Genomic DNA, 23,033 nt, shown 5'->3' with positions numbered 1-23,033 from the left:
AGGTCACCTTTCAGCCAAATAAAAGATTGGCTCATAAGTAAACAGTATCCTCATGAGTACTGTGCTCCACTGAATCATTATCTATAAGACACCAAATGTTCAATATCACTCTAACGTAATAATAAGAACATAGCGGGCTGGGGAGCACAGAAGCTAGATTAATGGAAACTCAACCACCAGAATGGAACTAGAGAATGTTGACACATTGTGGAAAATGTAATATCGCTGAAAATAGGTCTTGAAATTATTCAAAGAGAAGCTAATTTGCTGTATAAACTTTCACAAAACATACAACAATTAAGAAAAAAAGTCAGTGAAGGAGAACTAATAGTCTCTTCTCCTAGGTAGGTCAGTGTAAAATGGAAGAGACTAACTCATAAACAAATAACCACAGAGCAAGGTAGAAAGTGCCAGCAACATATATGCATACTGAGGGCTGCTGGGAAGATTCAGGAGCCCTGGTGAAGAAATGTTTCGTGCTCAGCTGCTAACCAAAAAGTAGACAGTGTAAACCCACTCAACAGCTCCCCAGGAGAAAAGATCTGGTGATCTGCTCTCACAAAGAGTGTTGTTGGTGTTGTTAAGTGTCATCAAGGCAGTTCCAACTCATAGCAACCCTGTACAGTGTTTCCAAGGAGTGGATAGTAAGCTGGAACCGCCGACTTTGCAGTCCAGCACATTAACCCGCAGCGCCACACGAGGACTCCACTCATATAGTGTGGCTGCGTGCTGTGGAGTCGGTTCCGACTCACAGCGACCCTGTACGGGGTTTCTGAGGCTGTAAATCTTTATGGAAGCAGAACGCCTCGTCTTTCTCCCACGGAACAGCTGGTAGTTTCGAACTGCTGACCTTGCAGTTTGCAGTCCGATTCGTAACCACTACGCTACCAGAGCTCCTTCCACTCATAGAGTAGAGCCTAGGAAACCCTGTAAGGCAGTTCTACTCTGTCATATGGAGTCCTGGTATGGCGATAGCACTTGACCATAAGGTGGATTTGAACTGTAAGGTCTGCAGTGCAAACCCACCAGTAGCTCCTGGGAAACCCTATACAGGGTCACTATGGGTCTGAACCGACTCGACAGCACTTCATAACAACAGCTTTGTCCACTATGTATCAGAATCAACTCAACAGCCCCTAACAACAGGGAATAGCAGGAAAGACATCTTGGTCTTGAAGATACAATGAAGTAGACAATGAATGGGGAGACAAGAAGGCTCCAAAAAATGATGTCATATTAGGGACTGGCAAGAGGATCTGTGTGGCCAGCATGGAAGGTATAGGCAAGGAACATGCAACAGTCCTCCACTGGGCACAACAAAGCGCCCTTATCTAACCAGAGATCCAAACAACAATCAAGCTGTTGCTCACAGTTCTATGGATGGCAATAGTGTGGGCTCAGCTGGCCAGGTGTTGGCTGGGCTCACTCATGTATGTGGTCTGGTGGTGTTGGTTGAAGCTGCTTGGATCTGATGGCCTCTCTCATTCACATTGGGTGATTCGTGCTGCCCGTTGGCAGGACCTATCTCTTTTCAAGTGGCCAGTCTTCCAGGAAGCTAGACAACACTTCTTTCCATGAGGTGAAATATACTAAGAGAGCTGAGATGGAACCTGCAAAATCTCTGAAGCGTTGACCTTGAAAGCCACACAGCATCACCTCTGCAGAACTGTATTAATCAAAGCAAATCACAATCCAGCCCAGAGCCTGGAGAAAGTATACCGGTACCAGTTCATGATTGGAAGTATCACAAAGCCAAACTGCAAAGGGTAGGACACAGGAAAGCATGGTTCCTCAGAGATCATAAATGCAGCAATCTAACTCAGATTAATAATGCATACGTTCACACTAATCTTCCAAATTGAAGTATGAACTCCTTAAATTCAAAAGGCATTCAAGAAGCTTAAAATCACATTTATCTGTGTCCCCAATGGCAACTGTCACAGTTCTTTCCACAAATTAAAAAAAACAACCAAACCCAGTGTCATAGAATCAATGCTGACTCATAGCAAGCCTATATAGGGTTTCCAAGACCATAAATCTTTACAGAAGCAGACAATCTCATCTTTCTCCCATAAACAGCTGGTGAGAGTTTGAACTGCCGACCTTTTGGCGAGCAATCCAGTGCTTATCCCACAGTGCCATGAGGGCTTGTTAATACAGTGGGTGTTTAATAAATTTGTGTGGATTGACTGATTACTTCCACAAAATGTTATAGATTAAACTGCATGCCCCCAAAATATGTGCTAGAATGCTAACTCCTATAGCTGTGGATACAATATAATTTAATAGAATCAACTTACATCTGATGTAATAAAATGTCATCATCTTCCATAATGTATTGTAATCAATCAGTAGTTGAGGTAATAGCAGTATAGGGTAGATCCTAAACCTACTTACTGTGGAATTATAAAAAGAGCAATTTAGACACAGAACTATACTTGTATGAACAGGGAAAAACATACACCTACAAGACAAGAAACCAAAGATTGTCTACCACAACCTACAAGAAAGGAATTGACATGGCCAAGCCTCTGTTCTTGGACTTTTAGGCTCTAGAACTGTGAGAAATCCACTGTCTGTTCTTTATAGCCACCTACTTGTAGCATTTCTGTTACAGCAGCACTAGCTAACAAAGACTCAAACGCATGTCCTTATAAACTCAGCAACTGGACTTTACTAGGAGACAATGTCCAAAGGTTTAGTTAATAAAGAACAAACTCTCTTTTGCTTATTAAAAAAAATGCAAGAAGAAAACAGGAGCACCATCATTTCTGAAGTAGGGTCCAGTAGTGGACTAGAAATTCACAGCTAGCAAATCTCTGGCATGACTGCTGCTATCCTTCTGTTTTCCAACCCTCCCTTCAAATCATATCATCTGTCACGAAGGAAGTGAAAAAGCTTAAAAGGTCAGCACTTGTTTGTCTTTCATAAAAAAGCAGAGTAAGCCATTGCAGCTGAGCAGAATCCTCTTTTAAATCATTCTTGAAGTTTAATATACAGCAAATTGCCTTTGCCTATAGTAGCAGCAAACCACTGCTTCAGTTGTTTTCCTAACTTGGGAAGCTGACATGCTATCATTCTAAGAGCTTGACTTGGCAAAATATCTTTGTTGCCTTCTGGACGCAGTGCCTGAAGTTAGACAAGCCAGTGCGGTAAGTAAGCGGTTACAGTGACAATCTCAACTTTCTTCAGGTATAAATAACACAGACTTCAAGTTAGCAAATGATCCCAGGTCCTGATTCTTTTTTGGCAAAAGGGTGACTTTATTAATAACTACTGTGGCAGTGCTGTGATCAAATTTTCCAGGGTCCTCTCCTTTCAGAGAGTGGCCCAAATGGTTATCACACTCACACGCTAACGTAAATGGGGGAGATGCCTCAGAGGAAAAGCCTGGCAACCTACTTGCAAAAAGTCAATCTTTCAAAAAAAAAAAAACCCTATGGTGCACCATTCACTTCTGACACACAACGGGCTGCAGTGAGTCAAAATTGATGTTTCAGAATGTGACAGAGTTAGGTGTGGCCTTGTGACTGCTGGGCCTATGAAATGTGAGCTAACACATTGGTGCTGCTTCAGGATAAAGGCTTTCAGAGCCAGTTCTGGATCTGCTGCATGTTTTCCCTCACCTGAGTGGTTCCGATGGTCCATGTAAGAGCAGCTCCATCAGCTTTGGCCCTGGACTCATGCAAAGAGCCTCCAGCTAACCACATAATGCATTAGGGATGCTTGTTAAAGCAGCAGCATCTCACTCATCCTAACTTAATATAACTATCATGAACATATAACTAAATTTATTACTATGCTGGGTAGCGCAGTGGCTCCATAGTTTAAGCACTGAACTGCAAACCACAGGTTGATAGTTTGAGCCCATCAGCTGCTTCTTGGGAGAAAGATGTCTTTCTATTCCCACAAAGATGGAAAAGACTTGGAAATCCTCCACAGGGTCACTATGAGTCCAAACTGACTCAAGAGCACTTAACCACAACTACTACTAAGTGAAGGAAAGGGAAAGGCTGTATTAAGCAAAATGACTCCTGAGTTTACAGCGGTTTGTTGCTGCAAGCTGCCACTAAATCAGCCCTCAACTCATGCACAATGGAGCAAAACACTGCCCAGTCCTATAATCTGTTGTGGATCAGACCATGATCTACATGGTTTTCATTGCCTGATTTTCCGAAGTAGAGTGCCAGGTCCTTCTTCCTAGTCTGTCTGAGTCTAGACGCTCCACCAAAACCTGTTCAGCATCATAGCAACACTCCAGCCAGTCTCCACTGACAGACAGGTGGTGGATACACAGGAGGTTGTTGTTGTCAGGTGCCATCGAGTCAGTACCGACTCATAGTGACCTTATGCACAGCAGAACGAAACACTGCCCGACGCTGGGCCAACCTCACTACTGTTGCTACGCTTGAGCCCACTGATGCTGCCACTGGGCCAATCCATCTCGCTGGGGGTCACTGAACTGCCAACCTTCAGCTTATAGTGATCTTGTATTGTCTACATTAAACTCTCATCTGAAAGAGACTTCTTAAAGGGGCCAAACCATTCTTTCCCTCTTGCACACTTTCAAACCCATTTAAACAAGAGCATTTTAAAATCGATCCAATCTTACAGACAGCTCCCTGTGTCCCACACTTTTCTGTGACCAGACTGACAAAGAACTGAGACTGAAGAGAGACAGCACACCCCTATCCTTTAATTATGGGAGGACTTGGATTGTGTGCTCACAAAGAAGACTGCCAAGTTCTTGCAGCACACAAGGTCCCCAGTTTTCGCTACCATGTCAAAGGAAACTGTGCCCCAAATTCTTTGTACCTTTGCCTGAACCCCGAGAGGGAAAACATGCATAAGCTGAAGGTTTTATTTATCCCCTTATTTCTCCTTCTCATCAGAATCCTGATTAGAGACGTTGGTCGTCTCCAAGTTTTAGAGGCTAGAAACTAGAATTCAGGTGACTCCATTGTAATAACTTTTCTTGTTTCTTCCAGCTCTGATAGCCCCCTGGCGTCTCTTGTGGTCCTTAGCTACATCTTCATCTGGTACCTTCCCCCTGGATGTGGACCACCACCCCGAAAGAAGTAGGACCACTCTACTATGGTATGATACCCTTAACTGATCGCATCTTTCAAGAAAAGTCTTATATCCAAACAAGGTCACATGCATGGGTATGGGCATTAGGACTTGAAGGCATCTTTTGGGGGAACGGAATTCAGGCCATACACCCTAAGGAAGGCGGGACAAAATCCCAGAAGAAACCTGTGTCTCCAACAGCACCTCAGGGCTCCAGATCAGCATAGGTTCATCTACCTTGGTAATCTTCTAGGTGAGAAAGACAACCTCTTAAACTTGCTGAAACTACTGTTGGAGGGAGTAGTGAGTCTAGCACCCAAATGCCCAGCCAACCGACCACATTTCCTAGGGCCCGCTTGGGGAATTTCTTTTTTTTTGCAAGTGGAGAGCCAATGAAAACAAGGGAAACCTTTATTGAGATGGCTTGGCACAAGAGCTGAAACAAACAATACACTCAGACATTATCAACCATACCAATGACCAGGAAGACACCACCAATCAGGCAACGTCTGGTTCCTGTACACGTGGTCACAAAGGTCAGGGCTGACCTGACAACTAACATAGCAACAACAAAGCACACTGGCAGGTTTCATTAGAATCACATCAACTCCAGTCGGGCCTATCTGGTATACTGTGGTGTGACAAGGGCACAGTACAAAGGCACAGCTGGTCATAACATTTAAAGTAATCACAAACTGCTCCTCACCAAATGTACTGAGTGTTATAATAATATCTTATTCATACATTCTGGGGGAAATGGAAGGGAAAGCAAGGGCAGGAAAAACAGAAAGGGAAGCAGGGAAGAGGAGAGGAGAGAGGTCACAATTCATGGAGTGGCAACAGAAATGCATAGTGGCAAAGGAAGAGAGGCAGAGGGAATGGAGACTGGGAGAGGCATGGTATCTGGGTGCAACAGCCAGAAGTCCTCAAATGCAAGTTTCAACAAGCTCAAGGGTTAATTTTTACTCTCTTACAAAGTCCTGGTATGGTGTTGTTGGTTAATGTGCTAGACTGCAAAGTCCGCTTGAACCACAAGGCCAGGCAGAAACCCTATACAGGGTCACTATGGTTCAGAACCTGACTCTACAGCACTTAACAGCAACAACAAAGTCCAGCAGCAGTGGGCTTGCACTGTCTGGTGGCTCCTTCCGGTTTCTGTTCTGTCATTGTGGTTCTATCACTGTCATCTGTATGGTTCATGGCGCCACCAGAGCTCCATTTACAACAGAACAATCAACTGGGTCATGCACTGGGACTGCAGACTTTAAATTACTTAAACTCAACAAAAATGAAAGATTCCGATTCTCAGCTGCACATTTCAAGTGGGTATAGAATAGTGGTTACGAATCAGGCTGCTAATCTCACTATCAGCATTCAAAACTACCAGCTGTTCCGTGGGAGAAAGATGAGGTGTTCAGCTCCCGTAATGATTTACAGCCTCGGAAACCCTGTACAGGGGGGTCACTAAGAGTTGGAACCCACTCCACGGCACATAACAAGAGCAACAACAACAATTGTTGCTGCTATTGTTAAGTGCCGTAGAGTCCGTTCCGACTCATAGCGATTCTGTATAGGGTTTCCAGGAGAAGCTGGTGAGCTTGAACCACCAACCTTGCAGCTGAAAACGACCCTGCAGTCCAGCGCATTAACCCCCAGAGCCACACCAGGACTCCAAGTGAGTATCAGCCACAGTGTATTTTTAGAATCACATAATCCACAGCTCGTTGCCCAATGGGTTGCTCATGGCAAAAGGGCCTGACCGCCTTGTTGAGTATCTTGCTGGGATGCTGAAAGGAAAGGTACTGACAGGCCGCCCCACTGTGTAAATAAGATACCAGTCAAGGGGAGATCCTGTGACATCATGTGAAACCAGACAGATTGCCTCCTCCACTCAACTTCCAAGGGGAAAGGTAAGATGGCAGGACCTGTAGTGAAAGTTACCTGCCAGCCACCACGCCAGGTTTTTCCTCTCCAATTGTGATAAGGAAGAAAACTAAAGACTGATTGAAGTCAGGCTAGGAAAATTCCTTTGAGAACATATTCAAAAAAATGCTAACTTATTCTACAAGGCTAAAAATTGGGTATTTTTAAAAACCCAACACCCTTTTTCTTTCAACCAAGTAATATTTAAAGTAATACAGGAGGGGGATTCTGTAGCAATTAAGAAAAACAATCTTCCAATAAGTACTTCATCCCCAAGGTTGTCATTTGTCAGTAAAAGATACAGTCATTTAACACACACACACACACACATATATATATCGCTTTTGTTATGAATTAAGTGAAGGTTTACAGGGCAGATCATCAGTTTTACATCAAACAAATCATGGTGATGCTTACATTCCCCTCCATGCACCATCAGCTTATAGTGTTGACCTCTATTGACTCTTTTTATGTACACATATCACAGTGAAAATATATATATATTCATTTAAATGTCCAAAGGTCACATTTTGAAAGCCAGCCTCCTGACCGTAGGTACACTGCCTTTCTCAGGCCATGAGCCTACAAGTCTCTGCTGCTCTGTCTCTCTATGCCATCGCGTCTGACACCATCTCTATTGTTGCTGCTTTTCTGCTTAGAAAACCTCGCTCCTCTTGATGGTCCTAAGGTCCTCTGTTCCTGAAATGACAGATAACTGCTCCCCCCTTTTAGTTACACCTCTTCTACATTTACGGTTGTGACCATCACCATTAGACCTGGCAACAATTTCTCAAAATTAAATCATAAAATCCTATCCCAATCATCACCAGACCCATCTGGACAGGAGGAAAACTATTCATTCAGAATTCTATCTTATCCCCTTCATTCTGACACTAAGCATCCTCATGAAAGCGTGTTTAAGTCAGCTTCTTTGTGCCTTTATAGACCCACAGTTTTGATAGATTAAGTCTAAATTGCCAACCCCTATCAACTCAGTGTACTGAGGAGGCAAGCTTGATCCTTGATATGAAGCATCCTTCCCTATTTATTTGGAATTTTGGGCAACTTCTTCCATAAGGAAAGGTCCAGTTCATTAAGTTGTGTATAGTCACTCAATAAAATGTAAGGCTTACAAAAGATTCTTTGAGTCACAGAAAGAAAACTCTAGTTTCTCCATGAGCCAAACAGTCTACTTTCAGAGGACGGGAGGCAGTCTGGTGCAGAAAATACAGAGCAAGACAGACCATGATGGAAAAGGAACAGCACAGTTTCTAGACTCTTCTCAGAAGTCCTCAGGAGTTCCTCAGAAAACAGTCTGGGCAGTGTGGGGATGCCAGGGCAAAGAACTCTGAACTTGTTTTATCAAACCACATTGTTAATATGGAAGGTTCCACCATCCCCCCTCAAAGCAGCCATAGACTGCCTCCTCCTGTTTTTCTGTCCATGAGAGAATATGAGCAGCTGGAAGCCGGAAAGGTAGGGGGAGGCGTTGAAGGTGATCTTCAACCTCTCCATCCACCTGTACCTGTACCACCAGGTTCCTGTTAATGGTACCTCAGAGCCCATCCCCACTCTCACCCTCAAATATAGGCCAGACTCTCACGTGGAGCAAGATGGCTTTAATTTCAAGTCCAATTCCGCCCTGCAGGGGTATGTGATGCATTTCTATTCCTAGTGCCCACCGAGAGTAGGGAATAGGAGTAGCAATTCCAGCCACTTCTTTAGGAAAGACTCCTTCTCCTGAAGGAATGGGTCTTTGTTGGAATTCACTCTGCGTGCTCTAAGGACCAGGGCATGAAACAAATGACTTCACCTCCCAGAGACCTAGACTTGCCTCCATGAAATGAGGCTGAGGCTACTTACTTCACACAATTCTGACAGGAAAGCACCACCCTACTTCCCCTGGTCCGGCAAACCACCTCTGCCCTACGAGATGTCAGCACCATGAGGCCAGAGGCTGTCTGTCTTGTTCTCTACTGTTCCTTCAAGTGGCTAGCATCCTGACCAGTGTACAGTGTTATTGTTGTTGGTAACTACCATCAAGTCAGCCCGACTCTTGGCGACCAACCCCACATACAACAGAGCAAACAGAACAGTCCGAACAATCCCCAAGACGGGCTGAAGATCAGGATGTTGCGATCCATCAGATTCAGTTTTCAGGCGCTGACTTCTTTTAAAGTAGATCACCAGGCCTTATCTTCCTAGTCTGTTTTAATCTGTAAACTCTGCTTAAACCTGTTTAACATCACAGCAACACAGTAGCCTCTGCTGGAGGATGGGCGTGACTGTGGAGAGGGGAGTTAGCTGGGAATCCAACTCGGCATGAAAAGTAGGAACTATATCGTGGAGCCCTCAGAGCCTCATCAGTGCACGGTAGATTTGCAATAAACATGTGGTGTTCAACTTCCCCTTCGCCTCCTCTCCTCACACACATAAGGAACACAATGAGATAATACTTGCAAAATGCCCACAACAGGTACTTGGTTGTAAACACAAGAGGTTCCTGAAAAGGAACTGAGGATGGTCCCATGCACTCCTCCTTACAGTACCTGATTCTCTCAGTGATCTTTTTAAACATAAGACAGACTTTCCCAGAGCAGCAGAACAACTAGTGAATTCCTCCATTCTTTTACATAACCATTTTGTTGTGTGCATTGTTAAATCCTGAATACAGAACTTACCCAGTAATTTCTTAATAGTATGTTCTTGCATGAATGTATGTTTTTAATTAACAGTAAGTTTTAAAATGCTTAGTTTTCAAAATTCGAAAATTAAATTTTTTTTTTTGGGTGGGGGGGGTCATTTTTGTTGTTTTTGTTTTGCTATTGTTTCCTGAGAAAGATTATCAGATGATCCCAAGGTGGTGTTTTCATTTTCTCCCAGTATCCTGAGAGAGATACTGCAAAGAAGACAGAAGGAAGGAGGAGACATGCACGCTTAGTTCTCTAAACGAATCCCTTCCTGTTGTAACGTCTGCCTGACAACACACCATTACTGCAGAACTGCCTGGATGAGACAGCTAGATGAGGAACTGAGGCCTTTGGGAGCATGAGATTCAGAAATAAGGGAACTTAACTTTGGTGAGAAATGTGGTGGTGGTGGTTATGTGCTATCGAGTCAGTTCCGACTCATAGCAACCCTATACAGGGTTTCGGAGGCTGTAAATCTTTATGGGAACAGAAAGCCTCATCTTTCTCACGCGCAACAGCTGGTAGTTTCGAACTGCTGACCTTAAGGTTTACAGCCCCATTCGTAACCACTACGCTACCAGAGCTCCTTTTGGTGAGAGGTTGTTGTTATTGTTAAGTGCCGTCAAGTTGGTTATGACCCATAGCGACCCTGGCACAGGGTTTCCGAGGCTGTAAATCTTTATGGGAGCAGAAAGCCTCATCTTTCTCCGGTGGAGCGGCTGGTAGTTTCAAACTGCTGAACTTAAGGTTCGCAGCCTGATTCGTAACCATTACGCTACCAGAGCTCCTTTTGGTGAGAAATAGGGATGTTAAAAACTTTATTACCATGTTGTTAAGAAAAAAGCTCCCAGATTGATTGAATTTTGAGTCCCACCTGCTGCTGTCTTGGCAGGACCAGACCAAATGATTTTGCAGGCTTCTAAGGACGTGCCCCATCCCTGTTATACATGTCATTATGAGTTGAAACTGACTCGACAGCACTTAACCACAATAGTAACATGACATAAATGGAGCCAACTTAGCAGCAACTAACCACAAGCTTGAATGAAGACAAAAATTTGTATCTGTTTTATATCTTGGAACAGAATTTATGACCAAGGTTCTTGGAGCCTGCTGAGACTTGGTCCCATATGCTGACAATATTTTTCTCAGGAGTACAGAGCTTATCATTGGATTTTCAAAGAGAGGATCTCCAAAATACGAAGTTTAGAGTTGACAATTTACAGCCATGTTTCCCAATTTGGTTTCCTTTTTTACTCCATAGATCAAAACCAAACTCAATGAAAGGTGTACAGGATTATTTTCCCCCATCCTCTTCACAGACACACATCACATTCTTAACGCTTTTTGCCCTCATTTAAACAATACTTCTGTAAAAAACAAACATTGAGAGTATCCCAGAGAATGTGCCAAACATAGTGGTCAGTGCTGGGGATACGAGGGCAAAAACACTGCTCTTAATTTCTCAATATTCTGGTGATCAAAAGATATATTTGGACAGTTTGATGAGCTCAATGATTATTAAGATGTACCTACCCATCAAACTAAGGAGCTCTGGTAGCATAGTGGTTACAAATCAGGATGCAAGCCACAAGGTCAGCAGTTCAAAAATACCAGCTGTTCCGCGGGAGAAAGATGAGGCTTTCTGTTCCCATAAAGATTTACAGCCTCCGAAACCCTGTGCAGGGTCACTATGAGTCGGAACCGACTCCACAGCACATAACAACAACCCACCAAGCTGGGGGAGGTTAAAAGTTGCTGTGCAAATATCTAATATTCCCAGTCACCCAAAGAAACCCTATGTGGCAGACCAAAGTTCATGACAAAAATACTGGAAAAATAAGATGAAGGAAGCTTTGTTGGGTCTCTTGCATACTTGGCCACATGGAACTTAGATATCAATGATAAGAACTTCTTGAACGTCATCTTGATTTTTCTGTTTATATTAGGCAGATGTGTTGTGCGGCACTGTGGGATAAGTACTAGATTGTTAGCCACAAGGTTGATGGTTCAAACCCACCAGCCTCTCCTTGGAAACCCTATACAGGATCGCTATGAGTCAAAACTAACTGAAAGGCACTAACAACAACAATATTAAGCAGAGCGATTACATCAGTGCTTATTTTTACCAATGTACAGAGTCCCTGGGTGGTGCAAATGGCTAATATGCTCAGTGGCTAACTGAAAAGTTGGAAGTTCAAGTCTAGCCACAGGCACCTCTGAAAAAGGCCTGGCAATTTACTTTCCAAAATATCAGCCACTAAGAACCCTGTAGAATACAGAAACTTTGACACAGCTAGGGTCACCATGAGGTGTAATCACCTCAACAGCAACTGGTTCCTACAGAAAATAAACTGCTCAGCTGTGAGCTCCACAAACCCTAATGGATATAACTGTCCAGACGGCAGTGCACCTAGCACCTGCTGGAAGCATGCCCCTCACTCTGTAAGCAAACCTCCCTTCTTCTCCTTGGAACATTCATCAGGATTAGATGGAAGACTCCAGGCACCCAGAGAATCCTCAGGGCTGCAGCCTCCTGGTCCCAACCACACTGTGAACTCCCACACTCTGGGTGGTGCCCTCCTGCCTGGCCCTACCTTCCTGCTGCTCATTATCTCCTCCTGTGCCCTGGCCTGGCAGGGTCTCCCTGGGCTGCAGCACAGTGTCACATTTCCATGACGAGACGCCTGGGAGCCTTATCTGGGCCTTGTGGTTATCCTAGAACTCCATCTGGGTTATCGCATGCTCCACGCCCCTCTGGTTTACTGGCAGCTGAGATTATCCAGGGGTTGGGTTCTTCATCTAGATTCCTGCCGAGGGATCACTGTCGGGGCAGTATCTGAAACAAGGCATCTGCTTCAGGCTAGACTTTCGTCTTTCAACACAGCTCCACTCCTGGTAAATTACAGCCCAGGTCTGATGATTATCTTCTCGGCCACTCCTGGGGAAGACAGGGGCTCCACTCGGGAACTTTGTGTGGATGTACCAGTACCTGCGCTGTTCGCTGTTCTGGATGCACATCACAGCACTGGACTGAACCTGTGACACTGCCAAAGTGCTGATGCCAAAATGACTGTCGATAAAATGTGTGGTGTTTCAGCAGAACTGTATCATTTTTTTATGAAAATATTCCTGCAGTTAGTTATAACAACAAAAACATTTCTCGTAAGCCTCACTTTGTTGTTTTTGTTGTTAAGTACCGTCGAGTCGGTTCCAACCCATAGCGACCCTGTATAGGGTTTCTGAGGAGCAGCTGGTGAGCTTGAACTGCCGTCCTTGAAGTTCAAACCAACTCTGCAGTCCAGCACATTAACCCACAGCGCCATACCAGGACTTACATGTGGCAATATGTGTACAAGGCTAAAACTCTATGTTTACTACTTGGAACCTTTTTAAGTGGTACAGGGGAGTGTGGAGGCTCTGTAAGATAAGCACTGGACTGGGAACCACAAGGTCAGCAGTTAAAGCTCAGCAGTTACTCTGCAGGAAAAAGATGAGGCTTTCTGTACTAGCAAACATTTACAGCCTCATCAGGCTTTGAGAGTGTGCCCTTTGATTATATATTTGAATGTTTAAATGATTATATATTCCTGAGCGTTTTTGTGTACATCCAAAATAAAAAACTAAAACCAGAGGGAATAGAAACAAATACTGTTGCATGATGATGCACGGAGGAGACTGTAATCAAGGCAATGAACCAATGAGTGTAAAACCCATGTTCTCCCATGTAAATTATCACTCAATTCACAATTACAAAAAAAAAAAAAAAAAAAAAAAAACTACAGACTCAGAAACACTAAGAGTCAGAATTGACTTGATGACTTGATGGCACTTAACAATAACAATGTGGTCCAAGGAGCCCCGGTGGCACTGTAGGACGAATACAGGACTGCTAAGCGGAAGTTCAAACCCACCAGCTACTCCACGGAAGAAAGATGAGACCACCTGTTCCTGTAAAGATTTACAGCCTTGCAACCCTACACAGGGTCACTGTGAGTCAGAAGCGACTCCTCGGCACATAACCACCAACAACAACCCTACACAGGGTCGCTGTGAGTCAGAACCGACTCCATGGCACATAACCACAACCAACAACAACCCTACACAGGGTTGCTGTGAGTCAGAACCGATTCCACAGCACATAACCACCACCAACAACCCTACACAGGGTCACTGTGAATCAGAAGCAACTCCACGGCACATAACCATCACTGCCAACCATACACAGGGTCACTGTGAGTCGGAATCAACTCCATGGCACATAACTACCACCACCACCACCAATCCTACCCAAGGTCACTGTGAGTCAGAACCAATTCCACAGCACATAACCACCAACAACAACAACCCTACAGAGGGTCGCTGTGAGTCGGAACCAACTCCACGGCACATAACCACCACCACCAACCCTATACAGGGTCACTGTGAATTAGAAGCAACTCCACGGCATATAACCACCACTGCCAACCCTACACAGGGTCGCTGTGAGTCGGAACCAACTCCATGGCACATAACCAACAACAACAACCCTACCCAAGGTCACTGTGAGTCAGAATCGACTCCACAGCACATAATCATCACCACCAACAACCCTACACAGAGTAGCTGTGAATCGGAACCAACTCCACGGCACATAACCACCACCACCAACCCTACACAGAGTCGCTGTGAGTTGGAGGAGTTTTCGCTGGAATGTGCTACCGTCAGTGCAGTCAGTATTAGCCAGTCTCAGCAATAGCTGGAACATGTGGTTTTGTCTGCAAGCATTATAAATCTGTGCTGTTGTTTTCATTGCTGCTGCTTGTGGGGTTCCTAACATCACTGATTTTATCAAATTTTATGGTGTTTTAGCTACAATAAATAAGTAAAATAAAATAAGTAAGTAGTATTTGTGAAACTATACCAGTAACTTTTTTGAGAATAGATATGGTAAAGGAAAAGGAAATAAATTAAGAATGGCTTCTGCTCAGTTACTAATAATGTAATAAATAATGTAAAAGGAATTTACAAAACATTTCTTTTGTTAGTAGTCATATAATCTAAGAAATACTATATTTAAGCAATTTGCAATTATACGTTTCGCATATTATCCTACAATTAAACTGATAATAGATATTACTAAGGATTCTGTACGTTCCTGATGTGGTTCTGTGGGTCAATGCGCTGGACTGGAAAGTTTGTTTGAACCGCAAGGTCGGCGGTTCAAACTCATCAGCTGTTTTTCGGAAACCCTATATAGGGTCATTATGGGTTGGAACTGACTTAATGACACTTAACAACAACAACAACAATATGGTCTGGTATGGGAGAAGGCCCATGGGGGGGGGGGCGGTGAAATGTCCTGGGAGAAGACACCCCTTCTGGCACCACTGCCTTGCAGGGTGGGTGAGGAGATCCCCAAACCTACATCTTGTCCCATGACGCTCTTCCTCTTCCCCTTTCCCCACAGCTATCTAACTGTCCCACAACTGTCTGTGAAGTAGAAAACAGCATATGGAGATGGTTTTGTCTGGGTATTGTGTTTTCAGAGAAATTCTTTCACAACATTTCCAGTTGGCCTCAACATCAATGCGGGCATATGTCACTTATAAGACAAAACAGCAGAGAATGATGAAGGCTGGCTGATGAAGAACAGTGTTTGTGTTGTTGTTATGTGCCTTAGAGTCGGTTAAAACCCATAGCCACCCTACTTATAAGCAAATAAAATACTGACCAGTTCTACACCATCAACCTGTGTTTGAGACCATTGTTACAGCCAGGTCAGTCCATCTCATCAGGGGTCTTCCTCTTGATTACTGACCCTCCACTTTACCAAGCACGATGTCCTTTCCCAGGGACCAGGTCCTCCAGATAATATAACCCAAGTACTTGAGACAAATCTTGCCATTTTGACTTCTAAGGAGGACTCTGCCTGTATTTCTTCCAGCACAAACTGGTGTGTTCTGGAAGTCTATGGTACACTTTAATATTCTTCTCCAAAACCACAATTCAAAGTCCTCAATTCTTCAGTTTAACTAATTTACTGTGCATCTTTCTTTTAACCCAGGCAGACTGGGGCATCTTCACCGTCTTTGGCACTGTGTTTACTACATGACTATGCCTGACTCAAGAATCACTGGCCACCACCACACCATGCCCCGTTTGGTCTCTCCAGTCTTTTCGGGGCCCCAAATCTTCTGCTCCGGATGCACCAGTTCAAAGCTTGCCCTCAGTTCAATGACTGGGGTGCCCTGAGCCTAGGGGGTGAGCTAGTGCCTGTTGTTCTTGTCATTCACCCCCAGTGGCATCTAACTCTGTGCCATCCCTCACCCTTTACCCATACCACAGTCATTGAGCCCTACAGAACCAATGCTTAATTCTAAAGTAAGCTCTGCTTCAACTCAAAAGAAACTCAGATGTATTTAAGTTCCTTTTTGGCAAGGGGAAGGAGCTTGGGTGTACAAGCAGTTTGCAATTGGCTGACAACCAAAAGATTGACAGGTCAAACCCCATCCAGAGACTCTGCAGAAGAAAAGCCTAGTAGTGTGATGCCATAAAAATTAAAGCCTCACCACCACACACACAAGGACCTCTGGTAGTGGTTATGAATCGGGCTGCAAACCTCAAGGTCAGTAGTTCAAAACTACCAGCTGTTCCGCGGGAGAAAGATGAGACCTTCTGCTCCCGTAAAGATTTACAGCTTCGGAAACTGTACAGGGTCGCTATGGGTCGGAACCGACTTGACGGCGCTTAACATCAACAACAATTACACACACACAAAATGCTCATGGACTCCAGACTTTCTGAAGCCATTGAAATTGGATGACCCGCCACACACACCACCACACACACCAAACTACTGCCCTGGGATAATTTTTCAACTGAAAAACAAAATTATTCCCTGAAGTCATTTTTAAAGCAAACAGCAGTTTAGCTTCATTAGTAAAGTAGTCTGCATTGGGCATTATGTTCTTTTAAAGTATGCTCTATTGATAATAGCAACGTGAAAGGTTAGGGGGCAGTGAGTTTATCTTAATGGTCATGGAACAACTGGAGAAAGGATACCAACTATGGTTATACAACTTAAAGAAGGCAATCAATAAAGAAAGTACTAGGGGTGGAAAATAAAAGATTACAGCCAAAAGATCCTACGAAGCCATTCTACATAGAGTTGCCATGAGACGGGGCAAATTCTTTGGGAGCTAACAGCAACAGCCATGGCAAGGGCAAAGGATGATGCTGGTACCCTCACAAGTCTTCCCATGCTTTATCTGCTCAGCAAAATGACCTCCTAAATAAATACTACAGCTCACATACGACTCTACCAAAGTTGTGGAACTTCACTATTAATCAAATAGAAACCAAAGTTTCCCATTCTTTTATTTAATACTTTCAATGTTAAAATGCTCCTTAGATGTGACAAAGAGGAGACTTCATCAGAAGGGGCCAGTCCCTGGCTTGGTAAAGTCGAGGGTCAGTGAGAAAGAGAAAGACCCTCAATGGGATGGAGTGACACAGTGACTGCAAAAATGAGCTCAAATATAGCAATGATTGTAAGGCTGACACACGAGCAGGCAGTGTTCAATTCTGCTGTAACAGAGTTGCCATGAGTTGGAACTGACTTGATGGCACCTAACAATAATAACACTTGTTGTCTTGGGAAGGAGCTCTGGTGACACTATAGAATAAGAAGTGGGCTGCTAACCAGAAGGTAGGAGGTTCAAACCCACCAGCTGCTCCAAGGGAGAAATAGGAAGCTGTCTGCTCCTGTAATGATTTACAGTCTCGGAAATTCTATACAGGGGTCACTATGAGTCAGTCAATTCAAGGGCAGTGAGTTTGTTGTAATGGAGTCCCTGAGTGGTGTAAACAGTTCATGTATTTGGCTGTTAACCAAAAGAGTGGTTTAAGCCTACTCACAGGTACTTCAGAAGAAGTGCCTACTTGCAAAAAATCAGTCACTGAAAACTTAATGGGGTACAGTTCCACTCTGACATGCATGGGGTGGTTGTCATGAGTTGGAATCTATGACAGCTGAGTTTTTTTCAGTTGGTTTTTTGTTTTGTTTTTAATGTTGTAACAAAAGAATATTTGGTCAAATGTAAATCATTTTGCTTTTTTTCTATTTTTTAAGGTTTTTATTGTGGATTGAGTAAAAGCTTACAGGACATCATTAGTTTTACATTCAACAAATCATACACCTTGTTTCATTACAATGATTATAATCCCCTCCATGTGCCATCAGTTAACAGTATTTCTCTCTATCTGCTGGCGTCTTATTAAGGTAAATATGAAATAAATGGTTCTTCCACATTCCCCAAGTCTTCATCACAGTAAGTCAAGGATTACTCTAGAAATGTCCAGATTACTGTGGAAATCTCCATCTCTTGTTTATACACAAAGAAAAAATGCAGAAGCTTTGATCTTTTTTCTTGGAGAAAATTAAATAGTCTGATCAACTCCATTCCCTAGATATGGAAACAGAAGCCCAGCGATTCCCACCAGTCACTGGCTACGGAAGGAGATGACCTAGCAATTCCACCCTTAGGTATACATCCTTTAGAAACAAAAGCACGTGTCTACACAAGACTTGCACAAGAAGGACCCGAACACTTGCATTCATAATAGTCAAAACTGGTGTCCATTAACAGAACGATGGTTAAACAAGACACAATTTACGTCTACAATGGAAAAGTGCCCAGCAAGAAAGAACAAACTAATGATGCCAAACAACTTAGCATCATGAATCGTAAAATTATTTTCTTGGCAACATAAGTCTTACACAAAAGAGTGTGTGTGTGTGTGTGTGTGTGTGTGTATATATATATATATATATATATATATATATATATATAATATGTATACATATTATACATACATACATACACACACACACACTGCCTGCTGTCAGTTACAGTAAGTTCTAGAACAGGTTAAACTAACCTATGGTGGAAAACAAATCAGAACAGTAGTTTCCTGTGGAGGGGTGGGGCAGGAACTGAACAGGAAGGAGTATGAGACAACTTTCTGAAGTGATGTCAATGCTTTATACAAACAGTCATATTCAAGTTATGACGGACCACAGTTAAAAACTGCCCTCTGCTTTCTTTTGTTGTTTTGTACATCTTATCCTTAGTAATAAGTATACTACACACAATGATGCAGCATGTAATTTGCTGATGCAATCATTCTGAAAAGTAATGCTTCCACCCCCAAAGAAAATAAACGTCAGATTTACAAAGATACTGAAAATAAAATTTTAAAATGATTATAATAATAACGTAGTCATTGTCAAGCGCCATCGAGTCGATTCCGACCCATAGCGAACTGTATAGGGTTTACAAGGAACAAGTGGTAAGCTTGGACCGCCGACCTTGCAGATAATAATAATAGCAAACACTAAAAAAATTAACAAAAAATGAGGTATTCAACAGATCAGAATCAATGTGAAACGTAGTAAGGGAACCCCATGGTTAAGTTGGGTACTACCTATAATTATCTATCCAGAGATTCAGGTTGTACAGTGGAATAAACTTGTCAATGTATTTAAATAAAAAATGCACTTGGATTTGTGCATTTCACTGTATGTACATTTTGCAACACACACAAAAAAAAGCCCCACAAATATTAACTGCTAAAAAATTATATATATACACTCTGAAGTGCTTAAGGGGAGAGGTATACTGTTATCTGCGATTCACTTGAAATGTATTTAAAAAAATAAGATGGTTTCATAGAAAAAATGGTATGTGATATAAAAGTATGTTATAAAGTAAATACAGCAAAATGTTACATGTAGAATAGTGTGTAATAAGCACGAGTATCCATGAAACATTTTTCTTCTCAAATTTTCTATATATCTGAAGTTTTTCCAAAAAAATAAGGCGGGGGGGGGGGGGGGAATGCTAGCACGCCCAAAATCTGATTTCTTTCAGTTCTCTAAAAAGCCAGCTGGTTAAGCACGCACAATCAGACTTGTAAGAACCAATGGAAGATTAATGAAAAACAACAACAACAAATACCTTACCATGGAGTTAATTCCAACCTGTGAGAACCCTAAGGTTTTCTTAGTTGTAATAATTTCATGAAATTAGTTTGCCAGGCCTTTCTTCCACAGTGCCACTGGGTTGCTTCAAACCTCCAATCTTTCAGTAATTATTATTGTTTTGTTAGTTGATATTGAGTATATTTTGACTCATGGCAACCCCGCGTGGCTCCATGAGTAGAACCATGGATATAACATGTCAACAGTGTTTTTCAAGTCTGTGAAACAGATTGTCAGGCTATTCTTCTGAGGTACCTCTGGATGGATTTAAATTACCAGTTATTCAACTAGTATTTGGGTGCTTACCCATTTGTACTTCCCAGAGACCTTTTTATTATATTAGTAACATTATTAAATCAGGATTTCAGACTTCTATTATTATTATCATTCATTCAGGTTTTTGAATGTCCCTGGTGAATGTTTTTACTTATAAAGGTAAAATGCAGCGCAGATGATGCCCGTCAGCAGATACTTGCTCCCATTCAGATCTGTGTTCTCTATTAAAAGGAAGAGTGAGGAAAATGAGAGAGGTGTGGTGAAAGGGAGGGAGACTTGGGGGCAGTGGAGACTGGCAGAGAGAGGATGTGGTCACATGGGCACCGTGCCCTCCACAGCCACACGATCTGTCTGGCTCCACCACTCCGTGCCAGGATTCGCCACTGCAAAGCTCAAGCTGGTTTCACAGGAAATCGACTATGGAGTGGATAAGCGGGAGACCGCCCACTTTGAGTTGTGGGATGTGCTGAGCATGTGCACGTACTGCAAGACCACCTCCCCTTTTATAACCTTCTGGGGAGCCAGCGGACCCGGAATCACTCCACCATAGCATCTTTGAGAACCTGGTCACAAGGAAGGGGCAAAGCAACAATCCCAACCTAAATCTCTGGCTAGTGTATGTGTGTGGAGCATATAATGCAACATACGTAATCAATGTTATATATACGTAATATACGATATATACTTCTTAGCATATTACATCATAATCATCCAGGAGTAAAAAAAACAAGTCACTTAGACTCTTGCTTGTGGTCTGCTCAATCTTCCAGTATTATACATATTTTCATTAAAGCAGCCATTAAACTCTCTACATCCTAAGTAACTGCCTGAGTTGAGATTATTAATAACAGTTTAGCTGTGGGTTCAGGAAACATTTGTCAAGCTCATTAAGCACTTGCTAACACCTCATCAGGGAAGCCTGGTCTGAGAAGTGGGAAGGTCTTGCTGGCTTCTAATTTCCTGAATAAAAGACGCTACACACTTTTATCAGCTGGTTTGAAGCCTCTGTTCTTCAGAAGGTCTGGAATTACATGGAAACTCCAGGGGTAACTGACAAGATCTCAGAGACAGAAAAGCAAATTTCCAAAGCAATGGATCATGACGTGAGAAGGGAAAGGCAAGGGCACCCACAGGAAGTTGGACGCTGCACCCACATCAGGAGTGGGCTTCCCCGAGACAGCCTCAAGACGGGACCACAAGGAGGCAGGAAACCTTTTACCAAGATAAGCAGAGCTTTACTGGCAGTTTTACTGGGAAACATAATGTTATGGTCACTAAATATATCACAAATATACTCATTTTTAGAAAACTACGGAGTATATATGCGTGTGAATACACATATATCCAGACCAGCTGCCAACAAGTCAATTTCAACTCATGGCTCCCCTGTGTGTGTCAGAGTAGACCTATGCTCCATAGGGTTTTCAACGGCTGATTTCTTCAGGAGCAGATCACCAGGCCTTTCTTCTGAAGTGCCTCTGTGTGAACTCAAACTGCCAGACTTTTGGTTAGTAGTCAAGTCAGTTAACTGCTTGCTCTGCCCAGGGACTTCAAATGTATATACATACTCATAACTTCTCAAGTACTATACATTGTTGGGTATGGTATGTATGATATTTTTCCCTGTTTATACAACATTTAAAAATGAAAATCTGGCAAGTTCACTGGTTTCACTGTCATTGTGGGCAGTTATTAGCCCTAATTATAGAGGCTTTATTGAGACACTGGGATTTTGGGTGGTTCTCACTCACTGTTTTCTAAAATTTAGATAACAAATTACATCACCTACATCATTTTTTTTTTTTTTAAGTTAAGCAAAATATACTTATAAATTTAATCAGGTATGTTTGTCCTCTGAAACATGAAACTGAAATAATTTTATGGCTAGAATCCCTGCCATCTGGAGGATTGCACATTTAAATTTTCTATACTTATTATCTTAATTCACGTTTAATTTTAAATACAAGACCAGTAAAATTAAGATGTCAATCTTCCGAGTCCCCTGTCACCCCAACTATAACATAATTTTATACCAAAATCCAAACACATAAGACCATAATGCATTTAGTCTAGATATTTCAGAAGCAAAGCTTTTATACTTTTTCAAGGATTGTATCACTTTATGGAACTCATCCTAGCCTCTCAACTATCAAACAATACAATGCTCAATGAAGCAACTGGAGAAAACCCTCAGATAAGGACAAATGATCAATTCGCAGAAAGCTCCACAAAATGAAAAGATCATTCTGATGGTCATTTTGACTGATTGTGGTTTTCTTTTGTTGTTGTTGTTGTTGCAAAGTGCTGTTGAGTTCGTTCTGACTCATAGTGACCCTGGATAGGGTTTCCAAGCAGCAGCTAATGGATTTGAATCTCCAACTTTATAGTTCAAACCAACCTTGCATTCCAGTGCTCACCAGACAGCACCACTTACCACATATTTTCACCTATAACATGCCCACACACACATACATATGAGAGGCTTCAGAAAGTTTGCAGAAAAATGGAATTGAAAGATAATAAGAGTTTTTCCACTAACTTTTTGATACCCCCTTGTATAATGCTCATGGTATGCATAAGAAACTAACATGTAAGGGGGTTAAAAAAAAAAAAAAAAAGACATAGTGTATGTACTGTTTGCCACCATAAACAGTTATTTAAGATATATTTTAAAGAAATGGGGCTTGAGTGTAACTAAAAGGAGGGAATAGGTAATCTTCATTGCAGGAACAGACGATTCCAGGACCATCAAGAAGGAAGAGCATGAGTGGAGTGTGAGATCCCTACCTAGAAAAACAGCAACAGCAGAGATGGTGGCTGTGTGCCTGCTGGCAGGAGGCTGCCCTTTGGACATTTATGTATATATATATATATAGTTGTTGTTGTTATGTGCCGTGGAGTCGGTTCCAACTCACAGGGTTTCCGAGGCTGTAAATCTTTACGGGAGCAGACCGCCTCATCTTTCTCCCGCAGAACCGCTGGTAGTTTCGAACTGCTGACCTTGCGGCTCGCCGCCCGATTCGTAACCACTACGCTACCAGAGCTCCATA

The 23,033-nt window shown here is 42.7% G+C and overlaps 1 protein-coding gene across 1 annotated transcript in view; it reads right to left on the bottom strand.

The window, feature by feature from the left end:
* DAPK1 (death-associated protein kinase 1) overlaps positions 1-23,033 on the bottom strand; it is a 274,182-nt gene that overhangs the window by 188,228 nt on the left and 62,921 nt on the right. The window lies entirely within an intron of this gene.

This window comes from Chrysochloris asiatica, unplaced genomic scaffold (genome assembly GCF_000296735.1).
Source record: "Chrysochloris asiatica unplaced genomic scaffold, ChrAsi1.0 scaffold00107, whole genome shotgun sequence".
In the NCBI taxonomy this organism is placed as follows: domain Eukaryota; kingdom Metazoa; phylum Chordata; class Mammalia; order Afrosoricida; family Chrysochloridae; genus Chrysochloris; species Chrysochloris asiatica.
Note: the sequence above shows the minus strand (reverse complement) of the source record. Positions and strands in the feature narration are given on the sequence as shown.